General features: G+C 38.6%; 1 protein-coding gene and 1 pseudogene across 2 annotated transcripts in view; one reads left to right on the top strand and one right to left on the bottom strand.

Moving 5' to 3' along the window:
• GUCY1A2 (guanylate cyclase 1 soluble subunit alpha 2) overlaps positions 1 to 24,465 on the bottom strand; it is a 462,539-nt gene that overhangs the window by 252,719 nt on the left and 185,355 nt on the right. The window lies entirely within an intron of this gene.
• Positions 10,089 to 11,011, top strand: LOC118628195 (annotated as a pseudogene).

The raw sequence follows: 24,465 nt of genomic DNA, 5'->3' as shown, positions 1-24,465 counted from the left end.
AGAATTATACCCCAAAACTACAGAATTCACATTCTTCTCAAGTGCACAGGAGACATTCTCAAAGAAAAACCATATGTTAGAGAACAGACTAAGTTCTACAAGTTCAAAAACATTGAATTCATATCAAGCATCTTCTCAGATCACAATGGCATGAAACTAGAAATCAATTGCACAAGAACAAGCAAAGACATTTGAGGAGATGGAGGCAGGCAGGCCCAGAGAAAGGGTGAGTGTGTGAGAGAGTGTGCGAGTATGTGAGAGAGTGTGAGTGGACGCGAATTTGGATGACCAAACCTGAACAGTGCAGCGATGCAGAGCAGAAAGTTCCTGTGCTGTTGATGGGAGCAGCCAGCTACCACAGTTAGAAGCTCTTCAGGGCGCTTCTCCCTGTGCTGCCGTGGGGAGGTCCTACCATTTTGGATGATCCCAGTTTTCCCTGGGAGAAGGCAGTGGGAGTGGCTAAGGCCCAGCTACCTGAGCCCACCAGCGCACCTGGCACCATCGGACCAGTGGACACTCTGTGTCAACACAGACTGGTGCACAGTAGTGGAACTCCCAAGGTGCCGTCCACAGAAGCCACAGACAGCCCAGATCCCAGCACCATCCCCCTTAGTAGCAGCTGGATCAGAGTCCAGACATACCCCCAGCAACAGAGGCTGGGGAGCAGACATCCATCCCCAGGCAACAGAAGCACAGACCAGCAGCTGAGACCCATCCCCAAAATCTACATAAAAGCTGAGCAGGAGTTGAGCCCCATGGGGCAGCAGCACTCCATCAGCGGAACCTTGGGCTCCACAGAGGCCTGTGTGGTCCAGTAGGTCACAAGTGCAGAGGAAAGACCTAGCCCGAGAGAGAGACTGGTGCAACACAGCTGCCTGCCTGTGGGAACTGCAGGGTTCAGGAGCACCAGAGAGGATGGTGCAACACAGCAGGGACTGTGTGATCCAGTTACCCACGGGATCTGTGGGGTGCTGAAGCACCAAAGAGGCCCCCGTGACCCAGCAGGGACTGTGCCATCCAATAACCCACGGGACCTGTGGGGTGCTGAAGCACCAGAGAGGTCTGTGGGACCCAGCAGAAACTGTGACATCCAATAACCTGCGAGACCTGCAGGGTGCTGAAGCACAAGAGAGGCCTGTGCAACCCAGCAGGGACTGCACAATCTAGTTACCCACGGGGCCTGTGGGGTGTCGAAGCACCAGAGAAGATTGTTCAACCCAGCAGGGACTGCAGGATCTAATTACCCACAGGGCTTATGGGGTACTGAAGCACCAGAAAGGCCAATGCGACCCAGCAGGGACTGTGCCATCCAGTTACCTGCTGGACCTGCAGGGTACAGAGGCACCAGAAAGGCCTGTGCCACCCAGCTGTTCAAAAGATAAACTTAGAGGATGGGAAAAAAGAGGTGGAGTGAATAGAAGCCACACAGAGGATCTCCCAGGACCAAACTGGAATTACAACTAAAATAAAGACAAATACTTGAAAAAAAGCAACAGAAAAGCAGCAGGACAGGACCATATAACCAGGGACACTGGTAGGATCTGAGGAGGCACGAGAGGGTGGCAGGCTGGCAGCCCACAGACAGCAGAAGTCTTAGCTGTGAGCAGTGCTCTTAGGAATAAAGACTTCAAGCCCTCTCCACAGCCCAGAGAGCCAGGACCAAGCAGTAAAATAGCCACAGCCACTCACCTGGGGGCTATGGCAGAGGGAGGGCAGACTGGGATGGAACTCTGTGAGGACCCCTGGCATTTGGAGAGAACTCAGATTTTTAGCTGGGTTGGGGCCACAAAAGAACAGTGACAAGTGCGCTCCTTCCTAGAACTGTGAAGAAAAACAGCAGCCCCACTCCCTTGGAGATTCATCTTTTCCCAGGTGAGGCAAAGAAATAAAAATTGAGGCTTATTAACAAGCAGCATCTATCCTACCCTCTGGAAATCCTCTTAGGCAGAACACTGGGACTACATTCCAAGAACTGAGTAACTGAGACTACTAGCCACCAGTGAAAAGCTAGAGGATAACTGAACCTTTACTGAGCTTGCAAATCTCCCCAGGAATGTAAGACTTGACAGTGGTGTTTAATGTGGGCCCACCCAATATCATCCTAACCAACTAGAGGGAGACACAAACAGCAGAACACCAACACCCACAAGGAAAATTTGGCAGGCTCCAAAACCCACTGAGATAGCCAAAATGGTGAAACAAAGAAACAAATTCCAAATGACAGAACAAGAGAACTCTATTGACAATGAGGTCAATGAAATGCAGGTAAGCAAATTATCAGAAGTAGAGTAAAGAGCCATGATCTTGAGGAAATTCAACAGCATGAGTAAAGACATCAGCATCATGCGTAAAGATATAGGAACATTGAAAACCAATAAAGTGTAAATGAAGAATGATATAGCAGAAATACAGAACACATTGGAAGGTCTAAACTGCAGAGTGGAGTAAGCTGAATACCGGATCAGTGAATTTAAAAGATAGGGTAGAAAAAATCAACCAATCAGAAAACCAAAAGGAAAAAACAGAAAGACAGCTTAAGAGCACTGTGGAAGAATGGAAACGTAATAATATTTGCATCATAGGAGTTCCTGAAGAAGAAGAAAATGAGCAAGGGTTAGAGAATATATTCAAAGAAATAGTGACCGAAAACTTCCCTAATTTGGTGAAGGAAGAAGGCATTCAAGCTCAGGAAGCACAGAGAGCCCCAAGTAAGAAGAACCCACACAGGCCCACACCAAGACACAGTAATTAAAATGCCAAAAATTAAAGACAAAGAGAGAATCCTAAAAGCAGCAAGAGATAAGCAACAGGTTACCTACAAAGGAACCCCCATAAGGCTCTCAGCTGACTTTGCAACAAAAACTACAGGCCAGAAGGGAATGCCATGAAGTACTCAAGGTCATGAAAAGCAAGGATCTGAATCCAAGACTACTCTACCCAGCAAGGCTGCCATTCAAAACAGAAGGTCAAATAAAGAGCTTCCCAGACAAAAAAAAAAAAAGGCTAAGGGAATACATTAGCACCAAACTAGCACTGCAAGAAAAGTCAACAAAACTGCTGTAATTAGTAGAAGAAATAGGAAGAAAAATATAACTAAAATAAACAAAAATCACAATAAATAAGTACATATTAATAATCCCGTTACATATAAGTAGACTGAATGCTCCAATAAAAAGACACAGAGTAGCTGAGAAGAAAGCATGGCTCATCTATATGTTGTTTACAGCAGATCCACCTCACAACAAAAGACTCACATAGGTTGAAAGTGATGGAATGCAAAAAAATTTTCCAAGCAAACATAAAGCATTAAAAATCTGGGGTAGCAATACTCATATCTGATAAAATAGATTTTGAAATGAAGACCATAACTAGAAACAAACAAGGCCACTACATAATATTGAAAGGATTTATCCAACAGGAAGATATAACCTTGATAAACATATATGCACCCAATATGGGAGCACCAAAATATATTAAAAATCTTCTGGAGGACTTCAAAAGAGAAATTGAAAGCAATACAATTATAGCATGGGACTTCAACATCCTGTTGACACCACTGAATAAATCCTCTAGACAAAAAATTAGCAAAGAAACCGAGACTCTGAATGAAGCACTAAACAAAATGAATTTAATAGATATCTACAGAGAATTACACCCCAAAACTACAGAATTCACATTCATCTCAAGTGCACATGGGACATTCTCAAAGACAGACCACATGTTAGAGCACAAACTAAGTTCTACAAGTTCAAAAAGATTGAAACCATATCAAGTATCTTCCCAGATGACAATGGCATGAAACTAGAAATCAATTGCAACAAAAACATGCAAAAACATTTGAACACATGGAGGCTAAATAGCATGTTATTAAACAATGAATGGGTTAGCTCGGAGACCAAAGAAGAAATAAAAATCTTCCGAACTCATTTTATGAGGCCAGCATAATTCTATTTCCAAAACCAGAAAAAAAACCACTACAAAGAAAGAAAACCACAGGCCAATATCCCTGATGATGGACATGGATGCCAAAATCCTAAACAAAATACTAGCAAATGAAATCCAGGAATACATCAAAAAAATTATTCACCATGACCAAATGGGATTCATCCCAGGGAGGCAAGGCTCGTACAATATTCGCAAATAAATAAATGCGATACACCACATAAACAAAATGATAGATAAAAATCATATGATCATATCAATAGATGGTGAAAAAGAATTCCACAAAATCCAGCACCTATTTCTGATAAAAACGCTCAGCAGCCCTGGCCGGTTTGGCTCAGCGGTTAGAGCGTCGGCCTGCGGTCCTGAGAGACCCGGGTTCGGTTCTCGCTAAGGGCGCGTACCTTGGTTGCAGTTTGTCCGTGGCCCTGGTCGGTTGTGCGGGTGGCAGCCACTCGATGTGTCCCTTTCACATCGATGTTTCACTCTCTCTCTCTGTTCCTCTCTCTCCCTCCCACTCTACCTGAACAAAAAATGGAAAAATGTCCTCGGGTGAGGATAAAAAAAAACAAAAAACGCTCAGCAAACTGGGACTAGAGGAATCATATCTCAACATAATAAAGGCCATATATGAAAGACCTACAGCCAACATCATACTCAATGGGCAAAAGCTGAAAGCATTTCCCTTAAGAACAGAAACAAGACAAGGATGCCCACTTTCGCCACTCTTATTTAACATAGTATTGGAAGTTTAGCCACAGCCATAAAACAGAAAGAGAAAGGGATCCAAATTGGAAATGAGGAAGTGAAACTGTCATTATTTGCAGATGACATGATACTATATGTAGAAAACCCCAAAGACTCCATCAAAAATCTATTAGACTTAAAAAGTGAATTTGGCAAAGTAGCAGGATACAAATTAACATCAAGAAATTGATGTCATTTTTATATACCAATGATGAACTCAGAGAAAGGGAAACTTAAACAATCCCATTTACCATCACAGTAAAAAAATTAAGATACTTCCCTGGCCGATTTGGCTCAGTGGTTAGAGTGTCAGCTTGTGGTCCAAGAGACTTGGGCTCGGTTCCCACTAAGCGCACATACCTAATTTGCAGTTTGTCTCCGGCCCTTGTAGGATTGTGTGGGTGGCAACCACTCGATATGTCCCTTTCACATCGATGTTTTTTTTGTTTTGTTTTGTTTTTCTCTCTCTCCCTCCCACTCTATCTGAACAAAAAATGGAAAACAAAAAATTTTATCCTTATCCTCAGGTAAGGATGAAAAAAATAAAATAAAAATGATAATAATAAAATTAAGGTACCTAGGAATAAACTTAACCAATGAAATAAAGGACCTATTCACAGAAAACTACAGGTCATTGAAAAAAGAAATATAGGAAGATATAAAAAAGTGAAAGCACATCCATTGTTCATGGATTGGAAGAATTAAGATTAAAATGTACATACTACCTAAAGCAATCTATAGATTCAATGCAATTTCCATCAAAATACTATGACCTACTTCACAGAACTAGAACAAATACTTCAAAAGTTCATATGGAACCAAAAAAGACCTGGAATAGCCACAGCAATATTAAAAAAGGAGAACAAAGAAGGGATCACATTATCAGATTTCAGGTTATACAACAAAGCAACTGTAATCAAAACAGCCTGATACTGGCACAAGAACAAACATATAGTCCTGTGGAACAGAACAAAGAACCCAGAAGTGGACCCAAGGCAAAATGCTCAATTAATATTTGACAAAGGTGGTAAGAGCATACAGTGAAGTAAAGACAGCCTCTTTAATAAATGCTGATGGGATAATTGGACAACTACATGCAAAAAAATAAAATAAAACTAGACCATTAACTTACACCATACACAAGAATAAACTCAAAATGGATAAAAGCCTTAAATTTGACTCATGAATCCATCAAAATCCTAGAAGAAAATGTAGGCAACAAAATTTAGAACATTATACACAGCAGAATTTTCATGGATACATCACCTAAGGCAACAGAAACAAAGGAGAAAATGAACACATGAGACCACATCAAACTCAAAAGCTTCTGTACAGCAAAAAATACAATCATCAAAATGCAAAGGCATCCCACTGCATGGGAGAGCATAATTGGCAATGATATATCCGATAAGGGGTTAATTTCAAATATATATAGAGTGCTTATACAGCTCAACAAAAGGAAGACAAAGAACCCAATTAAAAAACGGACAGAGGAACTAAATAGACACCTCTCCAAACAGAACATACAAATGTCTAAGAGACATATGAAGAAATGCTCAACATCACTAATCATCAGAGAGATACAAATTAAAACAACGAGGTATCACCTCACATCTGTCAGAATGGCCACCATCAACAAATCATCAAACAACAAGTCTTGGCCAGGGTGTGGAGAAAAGGGTACTCTAATTCACTGCTGGTGGGAATGCAAACTGGTACAGCGACTATGGAAAACAATATGGCATTACTTCAAAAAATTAAAAATTGAACTTCCATTTGACCCAGTGATCCCACTTCTAGAAATATACCCTATGATGCCTGAAACACCAATCAGAAAGAATATATGTGCCCCCATGTTTGTAGCAGCACTATTTACATTAGCTAAGATCTGGAAACAGCCCAAATGTCCATCAGTAGATGAATGGATAAAAAAGCTGTGGTACATATACGCAATGGAGTACTATGCAGCTGTAAGAAAGAAAGATCTCTTATTCTTTGAGACAACATGGAGAGACCTGGAAAGTATCATCCTAAGTGAAACAAACCAAACAGAGAAAGACAAGTATCATATAATCTCACTTATTTTTGGAATATAATGAACATAACATTCTGAGAAATGGGGTAGTCCCAGAGACATGGAAGTGGGGTACAGACTGACAATCCCTAGATGAGGAGATGGTGGCGGAAAGATAAACCACAGAACTTATATGCATGTGTGCATGAACAATGGACATGGGCAACAAAGCTGGGGACAGGTCAAGTAGGGAGGGAAAGGGGAGAATCAGTGGGGGGAAAAGGAGAAACTTCTGTAACAAAATAAATTAATTAAAAATAGAAAATAAAAAAATTACTTAATTAAAAAAATAACAAAATAATAAATACATAAAGTCATGTAAACCTAGAGAAATTGTATCCAACAGCATTGAAATATCTTGTAAATATCATCATTAATCTACCTTCAATAATATTTGTAGACTCACAGAGAACAAAAGCATTGCCAGAAGAATTAAGATGAGTATACGTTGGTCTAATTTCAAAAAGAGGGTTCAAGTGAATTTGGATATTTATATCCATGCCTAGACATATAAGTTTTCTAGGGCTGCCACAGCCAAGTACCATAGACTAGTGGCTTAAAACAATAGAAATGTATTCTCTTACAGTTCTGGAATCTTAAATCCCTAAATCAAGGTACTGCCAGGGACGTGCTCTCCCCAAAACTTAGGGGAAAATCTGTACCATGCCTTTCTCTTAGCTTCACTGGCATTCTCTATGCTTGTACACACATCACAAAATCTCTGCCTCCATCATCATATGGTATTCTTCCTGTGTGTCTGTACCTGTCCCTAGTCTCCTCTTACAAGGATGCCATCATACTGGATTAGGGCTCACCCTAACCACCTCATCTTAATTTCACTACATCTCAAAGACCCTATTTTCCAAATAAGGTCATGTTCACATAGAAAATGAAATGGAAATTTCTGACAGAGATCCATTAAGGAAAAAAGGTACTAAACTAACACTATTTCCATTTGCTTTAAGGTTATTGCTGATCTGGACAATGTCAAAGACATTGTGTACTTGATTTAAAAAGGCATTTACAATAGTCATTATGAATTGGGAGTATAGGAAAATATTTGCTGGTTGAGGTAAACTCAGAAATGATTGGCCAAATCCCCAAAACATAGTAACTGAATATTTAGATATCATCAACTTAAATGGGTGATCTATAGCACTCTGCTACAAACATCCTTTGAAATACTAAATTTTAACACAAATTCATATTAAAGTATGTTTAACTAACTTGCACATGATTGAAAAACATAAGGGTTTAGTTGGGGGCTGGATGAGAAGGGTGAAGGAATTAAGAAAAAAAAAAAAGACTTATGGACACACTCAACAGTATGGTGATCACCAGAGGGAAGATGGGTGGAGATAAGTACAAGAGGGTAAAGAGGGGATAAATGGTGATAAAAGACATGACTTGGGGTGGTAAACATTCAATACACTATACAGATGATGTATCAGAGAATTGTACACATGAAACCCATATAATTTTATTAACCAATGTCATCCCAATAAATTCAATAAAAATAAAAATAATCACAAAAAATAACGCATTAAAATTGTAGAAAAACAGTACAAAAATTTAAGCATCTTTGCAAATAATAATGTTAGACCTATGTTAAATTTAAATTAATTAAATTGAACAAACATATATGTAAAATCTTGTTCATAGGTTCAAAAAGCCACCTGCACAATAATAAGACTAGGCCGAATCACCCAGTACTAGATCATACAAAAGCAATTTATGGGTTTTAAAGTCCATATATGCCAATAATATAAGGTAATGAGAAAAGTAAAAAATGCTAATGCAGTCATAAGTGGCATTTAGACCTACTCACAGAACCCAGCAAAGGTCAGAACACTGCTACACACAGGGTAAGCTAGTTATTAACTGGACTAGCCACACTCTGAGGCTGGAATGTTGCGAGAAAACTAAGATGAATAGGAGAAATGACTGGAACTTTAAGACTGGAGATTCGAAGGTAAGAAAGAAACACCTTTAAATATCTGAAAGATGGTCACATGAAAGAGAAATTACACTAATTATAAGTAATGTAGTTGAGAATATAACCAGTGGAAAAAGTAGGAGTCAGATCTCAGCAAAATATATAGGCAAAAATATATGGCAATAGCACTCTTCAAAATTTTAATTGCTGCCTAGTGAACTCTAGGGTTGAGGGGCATCATGCTGTCCAGATGACCAATTTAAGCCTCAACTCCTCAGAACAGCATATACACACACAAATTTTTTTTGTACAGTCTTTACCAATGGTGCAGTTTCATCTCATGCCAATCTGCTCATAATTCTCCAAATTGCCTGTGATCTCTCCATGTCTCCATCTCTTTGTGTATTGTCTTCTGTGCCTGGCATGTTCTTCATTGTCTAAGCTTCATGTTCATGAAAGCTTCATGCTTTCATGGCTCCAATGTTATTCCTCCAATGTTTACAGCCTCTGCTACCTGTGTTAGCTCTCCTATTCCAGTGCTCCTATAGTTTAAACATAGACATCTACTGTTTCCTTTACTGCAGGGTGCTGTAGAAAACTGTGCATTTACCTTTCCCTCCTATTTGCGTGTGAGCTTCTAGGGAAGGGAAATGGGTATCTTGATTTTAGCCTTCCCTAATGCATGGCATAATGTCTGCTAATTCACAGGTGATCAAAAAGTATTTGCTGAATAAGTGTTATATAATACATTCCCCTACTGAGTTGGATATTGTGCTGGTTAACCTTTAATGGTTCTTTAAAACCAAATCAATGGTATCCTTTGTACATACAGTAAGATTAAACATAAAACCAAGTAGACTAGGAATTGATTAATACAGAAATAGCAGGTATAAGTGTTGAGGAATAAAATTAGCAAATATACAGAGAACTGATATTAATTAGAAGGTATTCTAATTATCCATCCAAAAAGAAAAAAATTTAATATTCCCGCCCTCTGCCTATCTTATTGTCAAACATCCTCAAAGCAGGCTAATTCTGAATAATCATATATTGCATAATGACTTTGCTTTGTTTCTTTGGTTTTCCAAATATTATTTCCCAAATATTTCTTTAGTGTCATCTGTGTTAAAAAATTCAATAATCTGTTTAAAATAAACAAACAAAAAAAAAAGGACTGAAGCTATTACTGACACAAAAAAAATTAGCAAACCAAAAGAAACATGGCTCCTATTAAGAGTTAGCAATGAAATTATTCCCTCTTCCTCTTTGTTATATGAGGTGATGAGAATGGAAAGCTATCAAAAGAAAGGAAACTTGAGATCACTTCTTTCTCCTGGTGGACACACCTGAGTAACATCTTTGGAGTTTCCCTCCCGCAGTCGCCATGTCATGTCTAAGTCAGAGTTGCCCAAAGAACCTGAACAGCTGTAGGAGCTCTTTATCAGAGGTTAGAGCTTTGAAACAACCAGTGAGAGTCTCAGAAGCCATGTTGAGCAATGGTGACAAACACCCACAGATGGTGTGGTGATGAGATCCAAACACCAAGTGCTCAGAGGCTTTGGGTTGTCATGATGCCACTGTGGAGGACATGGATGCAGCCATGAATGCAGGGTCACACAAGGTGAATGGAAGATCTGTGGAACCAGAAAGGGTTGTCTCAAGAGAAGATGCTCAAAGACCAGATGCCCACTTCCCTGTGAAAAAGACTTTTGTCAGTGATATTAAAGACACTTAAGATCATCACCTAAGAGATCATTTTGAACAGTCTGAGTAAACTGAAGTGATTGAAACCATGACTGACCAAGGCAAGAAGAGAGTTTTGCTTTTGTAACCTTTGATGACCATGGCTCTGTAGACAACATTGTGAAGTAAGAAAAGCCCTGTCTAAGCAAGAGATGGTTAGTGCTCCATCCAGCCGAAGAGGTCAAAGTGGTTTTGGAAACTTTGGAGGTGGTGGTAATGCTTTTGGTGGGAAAGACGACTTTGGTCGTGAAGGAAACTATGGTGGTTGAAGTGGCTTTGGTGGCAGCCATGGTGGTGGTAGATATGGTGGCAGTGGGGATGGCTATAATTGATTTGGTAATAATAAAAGTAATTTTGGAGGTGGTAAAAGCTATAATGAGTTTGGCTATTATGACAATAACTCTTCAAATTTTGGACCCATTAAAGGAGGAAACTTTGGAGGCAGAAGCTCTGGTCCCTATGGTGGTGGAGACCAATACTCTGCCAAACCACAAAACCAAGGTGGTTGTGGCGATTCTAGCAGCAGCAGCAGCAGCAGCAGCAGCTGTGGCAGTGGCAGAAGGTTTTAATTACTGCCTGGAAACAAAGCTTAGCAGGGGAGGAGAGCCAGAGAAGATACAGGAAAACTACAGGTTACAACAGATTTCTGAGTTTGGCCAAGCTCAGTGGTGGCAGGGCCATGCTGATATAAAAAAGACATGTTTTAGATAATACTCACGTGAATGGGCAAAAAAACTCCAGAACTGTATTTGTGACTAATTGTATAACAGGTTATTTTCGTTTCTTTTCTGTGGAGTGTAAAGCATTCCAACAAAGAATTTTAATGAAGATTTTTTTGTACCCATGTTGCTGAATGCTAAATGTAAATAGTCTGATCATGACCCTGAATATATGTGTCTTTTAAAAAAGAAAAGAAAACTGACAAAATATTGGAATATTTAATCTTCAAAAAGTTTTTGTTAAAGTTCTTTTCTAAGCAGAGACTGGATGAGAATTGTGTCTGATTCTTATCATTTACTGGTTATCATGTGTTCAATAAATCTTTTAAGAGTCTTATAGCAAAACTGTCTCTGTATTCTTTATAAAATACTCCAGGATTTACATCATGACTGAAATATGTGTGTGATCCATAATGATAATAGATGAACTAGAGCCAGCCACCTGTCCATTCCTCTAATTTCATAAACAGGAAAAATAGGAGAAAGGATCCATCAATCAGATTTCAGCCCTCATTAAGACAATAAAATTATATTTTCCAAAATAAATTTATTGGTACTACTACTACTAATATCATATTTTCAGAGAGTTTTATGCCCCTGCAAATTATCAAAAAGTAGTAAGGAAGTCCAGCTCATGCCTGCTGAAAGTACAAAGTGAGGAAACTGAGTGCAATCACTCTGAAGACCTTGGTCAACATTCCAGAGAAGGACTTTGAAGAGACCATGGAGTGCAACTGAGAGTCTGGATGTTATATGTGCATAATATTAGAGTGAACTCTTGATTGAAACTGATAGATGTACAACTAAAATCAGCTTAAATAATGAAGAAAATATACTGGCTTATAAACCAAAAATGCTAGAAAAAATTTCAGTTTCAGTCATAGTTGGATTTAAGGTTCAAATAATCTCACCAGGATTAAGCCTCTCTTATTTTTAATAGCATTGGTTTCATTATAAGGGTAGTTTTCTCTAATGTCAACTTTCAACAGCCCCAGAATTAGATTCTACCAGTTTAACCATTCCAGTAGCGAGTGGGCACCTCATTGCTAGTAGTTCCAGCAAAAGTCCCAAGCCTAATTCACTTGACTCAAGCAAGGTTAAAAGTCAACAATAAAATTTATTACTCTGACACTAACTGGCCATGAAGAGTGGGGTTAGTGAAAGAAAAAAACTCATTGTAATGGGGGAAGGATGGAAGGGCATATTACCTGTAGAAACAAAGGACAGATACTAGATAAGCAAAAACAATAAATTTCCATTGTATATACAGTCCTTTCCCTTCTGATGCCAGGGCACATGTTGCTCTTCACACTGATGGCAAATCTAATTAAGACTTCATGGCCTAGAAACAATCCAAAACAACAAACACAAAAGACAATCAGAAAATTAACTGTTGACCCTTTCAAGGTAAAAGCAAGAAAAGCTTCAGTTAAGATATATTTCAATTAAATATTTAGTTTGATATGAATGCCTTCCACCTAGGAAGAATGCATTAATATCACGAAGATAAGAATTAATGAAGAAAGTTTAAAACAATAGCAAATGAAGTAATTTACAATTCAAAGGAAATTGCTCCATAGAAAAGAAAGCCCATTCAGGGTAGCAATTAGAATACAGTTGTTAAGGCAAAATGAAAGATGATGAGAGGCAAGAACAAAACATTGACTCACAGCTATGTTACAGCCTTGCTTCTGAGACTACCGTCCATGGTCATGAAAGACAACCATGACTAGGATCCAAATACAGTTAAGATATCAAAGTACTGATCTAAGAGACTTCATAACTGCCACTCTGATTCAAGCCTTTAATCAAACAAATAATCTGCAGAAGTGTAGTAAGTGTCTATACATTTAAAAAAAAAAAAACAACTACGCAAGGTAACATATCCAATTATGCATTTATCGGTCCTTTTTTTTTTTCAATTGCTATAAATTTATTTTTGTTACAGATGTTTCTCCTTTTTCCTCCCTACACACCCTCCTCCTGATCCTGACCCTTCCCCAGCATTGTCATCTATGTCCATTGGTTACGCACACATGCATATAAGTTCTTTGGTTTATCTCATCCATCCCCACAGCCCCTCTGCAGTTTGTCACTCTGAACTGTACTCCTTTCTATGTCTCTGAGTCTACTTTGTTCATCAGCTTTTTTTGTTTGCTATATTTCACAAATATATTCCATAAGTGAGATCATGTGATATTTGTCTTTCTCTGATTGGCCTGTTTTGCTTAGCATAATGCTTGCCAGGTCCCTCCATGTTGTCTCAAAGGATAAGACATCTTTCTTTCTTACAGCTGCATAGTGTTCTGTTGTGTTTATGTACCAGAGCTTTTCCATCCACACATCTATTGATGGACACTTGGGCTGTTTCCAGATCTTATCAATTGTAAATACTGCTGCTATGAACACAGGGGTACATATATTCTTTCTGATGGGTGATTTAGGCTTCTTGGGATATATTCCTAGAAGTGGGATCACTGGGTCAAATGACAGATCAATTTTTAATTTTTTGAGGAAACACTACATTGTTTTCCATAGTGGTTACACCAGTCTGCATTCCCACCAGCAGTGTACTAGAGTCCCCTTGTCTCCAAAACCTCACCAACACTTGTTTTTGGTGATTTGTTGATGGCAGCCATTCTGGCAGGTGTGAGGTGATACTTCATTGTTGTTTTCATTTGCAACTCTGATGATTAGTGACATTGAGTATTTTTTCACATGTCTCTTGGCCATTCAAGATTCCTTTCTGGAGAGGTATCTATTTGGGTCCTCTGCTCATTTTTTATTGGGTTCTTTGTCTTCCTTTAGTTGAGTTCTATGAGCACTCTATATATTTTGGAATTTAACCCCTTATCTGATATATCATTGGCAATTATGCTCTCCCACATAGTGGATTTCCTTTCCCTTTCAATACTTGTTTCTTTTGCTGTGCAGAAGCTTTTTAGCTTGATATAATTCCATATATTAATTGTTTCCTTTCTTTCTATTACCTTAAGTGTTATATCAGTAAAAATTCTGCTGTGTGTGATGTCTGAAATTTTGTTGCCTACATTTTCTTCTAGAATTTTTATGGATACATGAGTCATATTTAAGTCTTTTATCCATTTTGAGTTTATTTTTGTGTATGTTGTAAGTTGGTGGTCTAATTTCATTTTTTTGCATGTAGGCTGTCCAAACTTCCCAACAACATTTATAAGAGAGGCTGTCTTTACTCCATTGTATGCTTTTGCCACCTTTTTCAAATATTAATCGAGCACAACATCTTGGATCCATTTCCAGGTTCTCTGTTCTGTTCCATTGATCTATATGCCTGTTCTAGTGCCAGAACGAGGCTGTTTTGATTACAATGGCTTTGTAGTACAACCGGATAGCTGGTATTTTGATCCCTCTTTCTTTGTTTTTGTTTTTCAAGATAGCTGCGGCTATTTGGGGTCTTTTTTGGTTCATATAAACTTTTGAAGTATGTATTCTAGTTCTGTAAAATATGCCATTAGTATTTTAATGGAGATTGCATTGAATCTATGAATTGCTTTGAATAGTATGGACATTTCAATGTTGTTAATTGTTCCAATCCATGAACAAGGTACATGCTTTCACTTTTTTATATCTTCCTCTATTTCTTTTCTCAATGTCCTGTGGTTTTCTGCAAATACGTCATTTACTTCTTTGCTTTGGATTACTCCTAGGTATCTTAAATTTTTTGCCACAATGGTAAATGGGATTGATTTTTTTGTTTCTCTTTCTGAGAGTTCATTATTGGTGTACTGTATAAGAATGCTGTAGATGTTTTTTAATGTTTCATAATTTTATTTCTTTATTTTATTTTATTTTATTATTTATTTTTGTTACAGATGTTACTCCTTGTTCCCCCACAGATAACCCCCAGCCAACCCCATCACCATCTTTTTTGTCCATGTCCACTGTTCATGCATACATGCATATAAGTTCTGTGGTTTATCTCTCCCCCACCAATCTCTCTTATGGGGATTGACAGTCTGTACCCCACTTCCACATCTATGAGACTACCCCATTCTCTGGCTGTTATGTTCATTATATTCCACAAAAATGTGAGATCATGTGATATTTGTCTTTCTCTGCTTGGTTTGTTTCACTTAGGAAAAAACTTTCAAGGTCCCCCCTTGTCATCTAAAAGGATAAGAGATCTTTATTTCTTACTGCTGCATAGTATTCCATTGTGTGTATGTACCACTGCTTTTTTATCCATTCCTCTACAGATCTTAGCCATTATAAACGGTGTTGATACGAACATGGGGGAACATATATTCTTTCTGATTGGGGTTTCAGGATTCTAAGGATATATACCTAGAAGTGGGATCACTGGGTCAAAAGGAAGTTCAATTTTTAATTTTTTGAGGTAACACCATATTGTTTTCCATAGTGGCTGCACCAGTCTGCAATCCCACCAGCAGTCCCCTTTTCTCCACACCTGGCCAAGACTTGTTTGATGATTTGTTGATGGTGACCATTCTGACAGGTATGAGGTGATACCTCATTTTTGTTTTAATTTGCATCTCTCTGATGATTAGTGATGTTCAGCATTTCTTCATATGTCTCTTAGACATTTGTATGTCTTGTTTGGAGAGGTGTCTATTTAGTTCTTCTGTCCATTTTTAACTGGGTTCTTTGTCTTCTTTTGTTGAACTGTATGAGCACTCTCTCTATATATATTGGAAATTAACCCCTATCTGAAGTCTCATTGGCAATTATGCTCTCCGATAGAGTGGGATGCCTTTCCATTTCGGTGGATGTTTCTTTTGCTGTGCAGAAGCTTTTGAGTTTGATGTAGTCCCATGTGTTCATTTTCTCCTTTGTTTCTGTTGCCTTAGGTGATGTATCAGTGAAAATTCTGCTGCATATGATGTCTGAAATTTTGTTGCCTACATTTTCTTCTAGGACTTTTATGGATTCATGTGTCACATTTAAGTCTTTTATCCATTTTGAGTTTATTTTGTATATGGTGTAGATTGATAGTTTAGTTTTTGTTTTGTTTTGTTTGTTTGTTTTTGCATGTAGCTATCCAATTTTCCCAACACCATTTATTAAAGAGGCTGTCTTTACTCCACTGTATGCTCTTGCACCCTTTGTCAAATATTAATTGAGCGTATTGCCTGGGGTCCATTTCTGGGTTCTCTATTCTTTTGCATTTATCTATCTGCCTGTTCTTGTGCCAGAACCAGGCTATTGTGAAGTAGGTCAATGGTATTATGATGGGGATTGCATTGAATCTATAGATTGCTTTGGGTAGTATGGATATTTTAATGATGTTAATTCTTCCAATCCATGAACAGGGTATGTGCTTCCACTTTTTTATATCTTCCTCTATTTCTTTTTTCAATGACTTGTAGTTTTCAGAAAATAGGTCCTTTATTACTTTGGTTAACTTTGTTCCTAGGTATCTTATGTTTTTTTTTTGCTACAATGGTAAATGGGATTTTTTTTAGTTTCTCATTCTGTGAGTTAATCATTGGTGTATAAAAATGTTATTGATTTCCTTTTTTGTTTTATTGTGGGTGATTTTTAAAAATTAATTCATTTATTTTTGTTACAGATATTTCTGCTTTTTCACCCACTGATTCCACCTACCCTCCCCGCCCTGCCCTGTTCCCTGCATGTTGTCTATGTCCATTGTTCATGCATACATGCATATAAGTTCTGTGGTTTACCTCTCCCCCATCACACTCTCTTCTGGGGATTGTTAGTCTGTACCCCATGTCTACATCTCTGGGGCTACGCAGTTCCTCAGACTGTTATGTTCATTACAGTCCACAGATAACTGAGATCAAATAATACTTGTCTTTCTCTGTTTGGCTTGTTTCACTTAGGATAATACTTTCCAGGTCCCTCCATGTTGTGTCAAAGGATAAGAGCTCTTTCTTTCTTATACCTGCATAGTAGTAATCCATTGAGTATATGTATCACAGCTTTTTTATCCATTCGTCGACTGATGGACATTGGGCTGTTTCCAGATCTTAGTTACTATAGTGCTGATACAAACATGGGGGTACATATAATCTTTCTGATTGGTGTTTCAGGATTCTTGGATATATACCTAGAAGTGGGATCATTGGGTCAAATGGCAGTTCAATTTTAAATTTTTTGAGGTAACACCGTGTTGTTTTCCACAGTGGCTGCACCACTCTGCATTGCCACCAAAAATGTACTAGAGCCCCCTTTTTTCCACACCATCACCAACATTTGTTGTTTGATGATTTGTTGATGGTGCCTATTCTGACAGCTGTGAGGTAATACCTCATTTTTGTATTAATTTGCATCTCTCTAATGATTAGTGATGTTAAGCATTTCTTCACATGTCTCTTAGACATTTGTATGTCCTGTTTGGAGAGGTGTCTATTTAGTTCCTCTGCCCATTTTTTCATTGGGTTCTTTGTCTTCCTTTTGATGAGTGGTATGAGCACTCTATATATGGAAATTAACCCCTTATCTGATATATCATTGGCAGTTATGTTCTCCCATACAGTGGGTTGCCTTTCCATTTTCATGATTGTATCTTTTGCTGTGCAGAAGCTTTTGAGTTTGATGTAGTCTCATGTGTTCATTTTCTCCTTTGTTTCTGTTGCCTTAGGTGATGTATCATTGAAAAGTCTGCTGTGTATGATGTCGGCAATTTTATTGCCTACATTCACTTCTAGGATTCTCATAGATTCATGAGTCACATTTAAGTCCTTTATCCATTTACAGTTCACTCTTGTGTGTGGTGTAAGTTCACGCTCCAGTTTCCTCTTTCTGCATGTAGCTGTCCAATTATCCCAACACCATTTATTAAAGAGGCTGTCCTTACTCCACTGTATGCTCTTGCCACCTTTGTCAAATATTAATTGAGCATATTGCCTTGGGTCTATTTCTGGGTTCTCTGATTTGTTCCACTGGTCAATATGCCTGTTCTTGTGCCAGTACCAGGCTGCTTTGATTACAGTGACTTTGTAGTATAATCTGAAATCTGGTAATGCGATCCCTCCAACTTTGTTCTTCTTTTTCAAGATTGCTGTGGCTATTCGAGGTCTTTTCTGGTTCTGTATGAATTTTTGAAGTATTTCTTCTAGTTCTCTGAAGTATGTCATTGGTATTTTGATGGGGATTGCATTGAATCTATATATTGTTTTAGGTATTATGGACATGTTAATGATGTTAATTCTTCCAGTCCATAAACAAGGTATGTGCTTCCACTTTTTTATATCTTCCTCTATTTCTTTTATTCAATGACCTGTAGTTTTCTGTGAATAGACCCTTTATTTATTTCGTTAAGTTTATTCCTAGGTATCTTAATTTTTTGCCACGATGGTAAATGGGATTGGTTTTATATGTTCTCTATCTGTGAGTTCACCATTGGTGTATAAAAATGCCATTGATTTCTTGACATTAATTTTGTATCCTGCTACTTTGCCAAATTCATTTATTAAGTCTAGTAAATGTTTGATGGAGTCTTTGGGGTTTTCTACATATAGTATCATGTCATCTGCAAATAATGACAGTTTCACTTCCTCATTTCCAATTTGGAATTCTTTTATTTTTACTTCCTGTCTGATTGTTGTGGCTAAGACTTCCATTACTATGTTAAATAAGAGTGGCAAAAGTGGGCATCCTTGTCTTGTTCCTGGTCTTAAGGAAAATGCTTTTAATTTTTACCCATTGAGTATGATGTTGACTATAGGTCTTTCATATATGGCCTTTAGTATATCAAGATATTATCCCTCTATTCCCAGATTGGTGAGCGTTTTTATCAGAAAGAGGTGCTGGATTTTGTTGAATGCTTTTTCAGTGTCTATTGATATTTTCAAATGGTTTTTATCTTCCATTTTGTTTATGTGGTGTATCACATTTATTGATTTGCGAATATTGTACCAGTCTTATATCCCTGGGATGAATCCAACTTGGTCATGGTGAATAACTTTTTTGATGTATTGCTGGATTCGATTTGCTAGTATTTTGTTCAGGATTTTGGTATCTATGTTCATCAGGGATATTGGTCTGTAGTTTTCTTTTTTTGTAGTGTTTTTTCTGGTTTTGGAATTAGAATTATACTGGCCTCATAAAGTGAGTTCGAAAGTCCTTCTTCTTCTTGAATTTTTTTGAAAGTCTTTGAGGAGAATGGGTGTTAGTTCTTCTTTGAATGTTCGGTAAAAGTCCTCCGTGAAGCCCTCTGGGCCTGGGCTTTTGTTTGCTGAAAGAGTCTTGATTACATCTTCACTTTCTTTTGTTGTCATTGGTTTGTTCAAGTTTTCTATCTCTTCCTGGTTCAGGCTTGGTGGACTATGTGTTTCTAGAAATTTGTCCATTTCGCTTAGATTGTCGAATTTGTTGCCGTATAATTGTTCATAGTATTTGTTAACAGTCCTTTGTGGTTTGTGGTGTCAGTTATTCCTTAAGAGCCATGCTCACAGCTAAGACTGCTGCTGTCTGTGGCTCTAAGCCCACCACCCTTCACACCTCCACAGATCCTACCAGTGTTTCTGGTTATATCGTCCTGTCCTGCTGCTTTTCTGTTGCTTTTTTTGAGACTTTGTCTTTATTTTAGTTGTAATTCATGTTTGGTCCTGGGAGATTGTCTGCCCAGCTTCTATTCACTCCACCTCCATTTTCATATCCTATATGCCTATTTTGTGTGCAGCTGGGTCGCACAGGCCTCTCTGGTGCCCCCGCACCCTGTAGGTCCCACGGGTAACTGGATCTCACAGTCCCTTTGGGTACTCAGCTCTATGCCTATGTTATGGGCTGCTGGGACGCACAGCCCTCTTTTTTGCTTCAGCACCCTCCACGTCCTGTGGGTAACTAGATCACACAGTCCCTTCTGTGTCACACAGGCCTCTGTGGTGTTTCAGCACCCCACAGGTCCCACGGGTAACTAGATCACACAGTCCCTGCTTGGTTGCACAGGCCTCTCTGGTGCTTCAGCACCCCGCAAGTACCAGGGGTCATTGGATGGCACAGTCCCTGCTGGGTAGCACAGGCCTCTGTTGTTTCAGCACCCCACAGGTCCCCGGGGTAACTAGATCGCACAGTCTCTGCTGGGTCGCACAGTCCTCTCTGGTGCCCCCACACCCTGCAGTTCCCATGGGCGGGAAGCTGGATTCCACCAGTCTCTCTTGGGCTCTGGCTTCCCACTGCTGTTGTGAGCTACTGGACCACACAGGCCTCTATGGAGACCCAGGTCCCATAGCTGGCGGCTGGTGAGTTCTGCTGCTTCATGGGTTTTGCTGTAGTTTTTGGGGATGTGTCTCAGCTGCTGGTCTGTGTTTCTGTTGCCTGGGGATGGATGTCAGCTCCCCAGCCTCTGTTGCTGGGGCATATCTTGGCTCTGATGGGGCTGCTACTATGGGGGATGATGCTGGGCTCATGGCTGTCTGCAGCTTCCATGACCTGCACCTTGATAGCTCCACTTCTGTGCACAGGGCTGTGTTGACACAGAGTGTCCACTGGTCCATTGGTACCAGGTGTGCTGTTGGGCTCAGTTTCCTAGGCCCTAGCCCTTCCCACTGCCTCCTCCCAGGGAAAACCTGAGATCTTCCAAAATGGTGGGACCTCCCTATGGCGCAGGGAGAAGCACCCTAAAGGGCTGCTTACTGTGGTAGCTGGCTGCTCCCATGACAGCACAGAAACTTTCTGCTCCACGTCTCTGCACTTTTGGTTGTTCACCTTCAAGTCCACTCACACACTCACTCACATACTCACCCTCCTTCCGGTCCTCCCCACCGCCATCTTCTGCCCTCGATTTCTTAAAGTTAATTTTGTATCCTATTACTTTGCCAAATTCATTTAGTAAGTCTAGTAAATTTTTGATGGAGTCTTTGGGGTTTTCTACGTATAGTATCATGTCATCTGTGAATAATGACAATTTCTCTTCCTCCTTTCCAATTTAGATCTCTTTTATTTTTCTTCTTGTCAGACTGTTGTGGCTAAGACTTCCAATACTATGTTAAATAAGAGTGGCAAAAGTGGGCATCCCTATCTCTTTCCTGTTCTTTAGAGAAATGCTTTTAGTTTTTGTCCATTGAGTATGGTGTTGGCTGTAGGTTTTTCATATATAGCCTTTATTATATTGAAACATGATCCCTCTATTCCCACACTGCTGAATATTTTTTATCAGAAATGGGTACTGGACTCTGTTAAATGCTTTTTCAGCGTCTATTGATACAATCATATTGTTTTCATCTTTCATTTTGTTTATGTGTTGTATCACATTTATTGATTTGTGAATATTGTACCAGACTTGCATCCCTGGGATGTATCCTACTTGGTCATGGTGAATAATTTTTTAATGTATTGCTGGATCTGATCTGCTAACATTTTTTTCAGGATTTTGACATCTATGTTCATCAGCGATAATGATCTGTAGTTTTCTTTCTTTGTACTGTCTTTGTCCTGTTTTAGAATTAGAATTATGCTTGCCTCATAAAACAAGTTTGGAAGTCTTCTCAGTTCTCTAATTTTTTTGTAGTAGTTTGAGGAGAATTGGTGTTAGTTCTTCTCTGAATGTTTGGTAAAACTCCCCCATGAAAACGTCTGTGCCTGGCTTTTGTTTGCTGGAAGTTTAATGATTACATCTTTAATTTCCTTTGTTGTTATTGGACTGTTCAAGTTTTCTATCTCTTCCTCTTTCAATTTTGGGAGACTGTGTGTTTCTAGAAATTTGTTCATTTCTCTTAGATTGTCAAATTTGTTGACATAAAATTGTTAATAGTATTTGTTAACAACCCTTTGTATTTCTGTGCTGTCAGTTGTTACTTCTCCTCTTTCATTTTGATTTTGTGTATTTGGGTCCTCTCCCTTTGTTTCTTGGTGAGTCTAGCTAAGGGTCCATCAATCTGGTTTATCTTTTCAAAGAATAAGATCTTTGTTTCATTGATCTTTTGAAGTGTTTTTTTAGTCTCTATGTCATTTATTTCAGCTCTGATCTTTACTATTTCTTTCCTTCTACTTCCTCTGGGATTTTTTGTTTGCAGGTTTGTTTGTTTGATTTTTAGTTCTTTAAGTTGTGGGATTATATAGTCCCTTTCAGGATTGTTTTTGCTGCATCCCATAGATTTTGTGTTTGTGTGTGATCATTTTCATTGGTTTCCAGGAAGCTTTTAATCTCTTCCTTGATCTCCTTGGTAACCCATTCATTGTTTAAGATCATGTTATTTAGCCTTCATGTGTTCAAATGTCTTTGGGCATTTTTGTTGTAATTAACTTTTAGTTTCATGCCATTGTGATCTGAAAAGATGCTTCATTTAATTTCAATCTTCTTGAACTTGTAGAGACTTAGTTTATGTCTTAACATGTGGTCTATCTTTGAGAATGTCCCATGTGCACTTGAGAAGAATATGAGTTCTACAGTTTTGAGGTGTAATGCTCCTATATTGTGTATTTATGTTTACCATTGTTATGTCTTCCTGTTGGATAAACCCTTTCAATATTATAAAGTGGCCTTCTTTGTATCTAGTTATAGCCTTCATTTTGAATCTTATTTTATCAGATATGAGTACTGCTACCTCAGCTTCTTTTTTTCCTTTCTGTTTGCTTGGAAGAATTTTTTTCCATCCCTTCACTTTCAACCTTTTTGAGTCATTTGTTGTGAGGTGGGTCTCTTGTAAACAAGATATATATGACTCATGCTTTCATATCCAATCAGCTACTCTGTGTTTTTTGATCAGAGTGTTCAATCCATTTACATTTAAGGTTGTTATACATATTTATTTATTGCCACTTTTGTTTCTTGTGGTTATCTTTTTCTTCCTATTTGTTCTACTAATTACAGCTGTCCTTTTAACATTTCTTGTAGTCTTGGTTTGTGCTAATATATTCCCTTAGCCATTTTTTGTCTGAAAAGCTCTTTATTTCACCTTCTATCATGAATGATAGTCTTGTTAGATAGAGTAATCTTTGATTCAGATCCTTGTTTTTCATGACCTTGATTACATCATGCCATTCTCTTCTGGCCTCTAGTGCTTCTGTTGAGAAATGAGCTGATAGCCTTTTGGGGTTCCTTTGTAGGTAACCTGTTGGTTATCTCTTGCTGCCTTTAGGATTCTCTTTGTCTTTAATTTTTGGCATTTTAGTTATTATATGTCTTTGTGTGGGCTTCTTACTTGGGGCTCTCTGTGCTTGTTGAACTTTAATGTCTTTTTCTTTCATCAAGTTAGGGAAGTTTTCTGTCACTATTTCTTCAAATATATTCTGTAACCCTTGGTCATTTTCTTCTTCTTCTTTGGAATTTCTGTGATGCAGATGTTATGCTTCATATTGTCGCACAGTTCTCTTAATTAAGCTCTCTTCCCTTTTTAAAAAAAAATTTTTTTTTCTTTTAGTGAATTTTAGAGAGAGTGGAAGTGTGAGAAAGAGAGAGAGAAAGATAGAAACATCAATAAGAAAGGACACTGACTGGCTGCCTCCTGCATGCCCTGCCCTGGGGATTTGTTCCACAACCTGGACATGTGCCCTGACCGAGAATCCAACTGGTGACCTCTTGGTCCATGGGTCCACACTTAACCATGAGCCACACTGGCCGGGCCTTCCTATTTGTTAATTGTTTTTTCACTTTGGTTTTCTGATTGGGTGATTTTTTTCTACCAAGTCTTCTAATTCATTGATCCAGTCCTCAGCTTCCTCTACTCTGCTAGTTATTCTTTCCAATGTGTTCTTTATTTCTGTTATGTCATTCTTCATTTCCAATTGGTTGGTTTTCAATGTTTCTGTATCTTTACTCATGTTATTGAGCTCTTTCCTCATGCTATTGAGTTTTTCATTATCATCACACTAAACTCTATCTCTGATAACTTGCTTAACTGCATTTCATTTATCTCTTCTTTGGTAGAGTTCTCTATTCTTTCATTTGCAATTTGTTTCTTTGTTTCACTATTTTGGCTATCTCAGTTGGTTTTAGTGTCTGCCAATTTTTTCCTGTGGGTGTTAGTGTTCAGCTGATCATGGCTCCCTCTATTGGGTTTGGATGATTGTGAGAGGACCCATGTTAAACACCACTGTCAAGTCTTACTTCCTAGTTAAATTTGCAAGCCCAAGAAATGTTCATTTATCCTCTAGCTTTTTGCCTGTAGGCTATTAGTCTCAGTTACTTGATGAGCCTTGGGTCAGAGCCCTCAACTGAATAAAAAATTCCCTCAAGTGTTCAGGGTTAGAGGATTTCCAGAATGTGGGGCCAATGGTTGCTGGCTGTTAATGAGAGCCTCAATTTGCATTTTTCTGGCCTGGCTGGGTGATGTTAAATTTCTGAGAGAGGATCTGTTGCTTCTCCCTGGGGCTCTTAGAAGGAGCTCTTTGAGTAATGT

This window comes from Molossus molossus, unplaced genomic scaffold (genome assembly GCF_014108415.1).
Source record: "Molossus molossus isolate mMolMol1 unplaced genomic scaffold, mMolMol1.p scaffold_m16_p_13, whole genome shotgun sequence".
Taxonomy (NCBI): Eukaryota; Metazoa; Chordata; class Mammalia; order Chiroptera; family Molossidae; genus Molossus; species Molossus molossus.
Note: the sequence above shows the minus strand (reverse complement) of the source record. Positions and strands in the feature narration are given on the sequence as shown.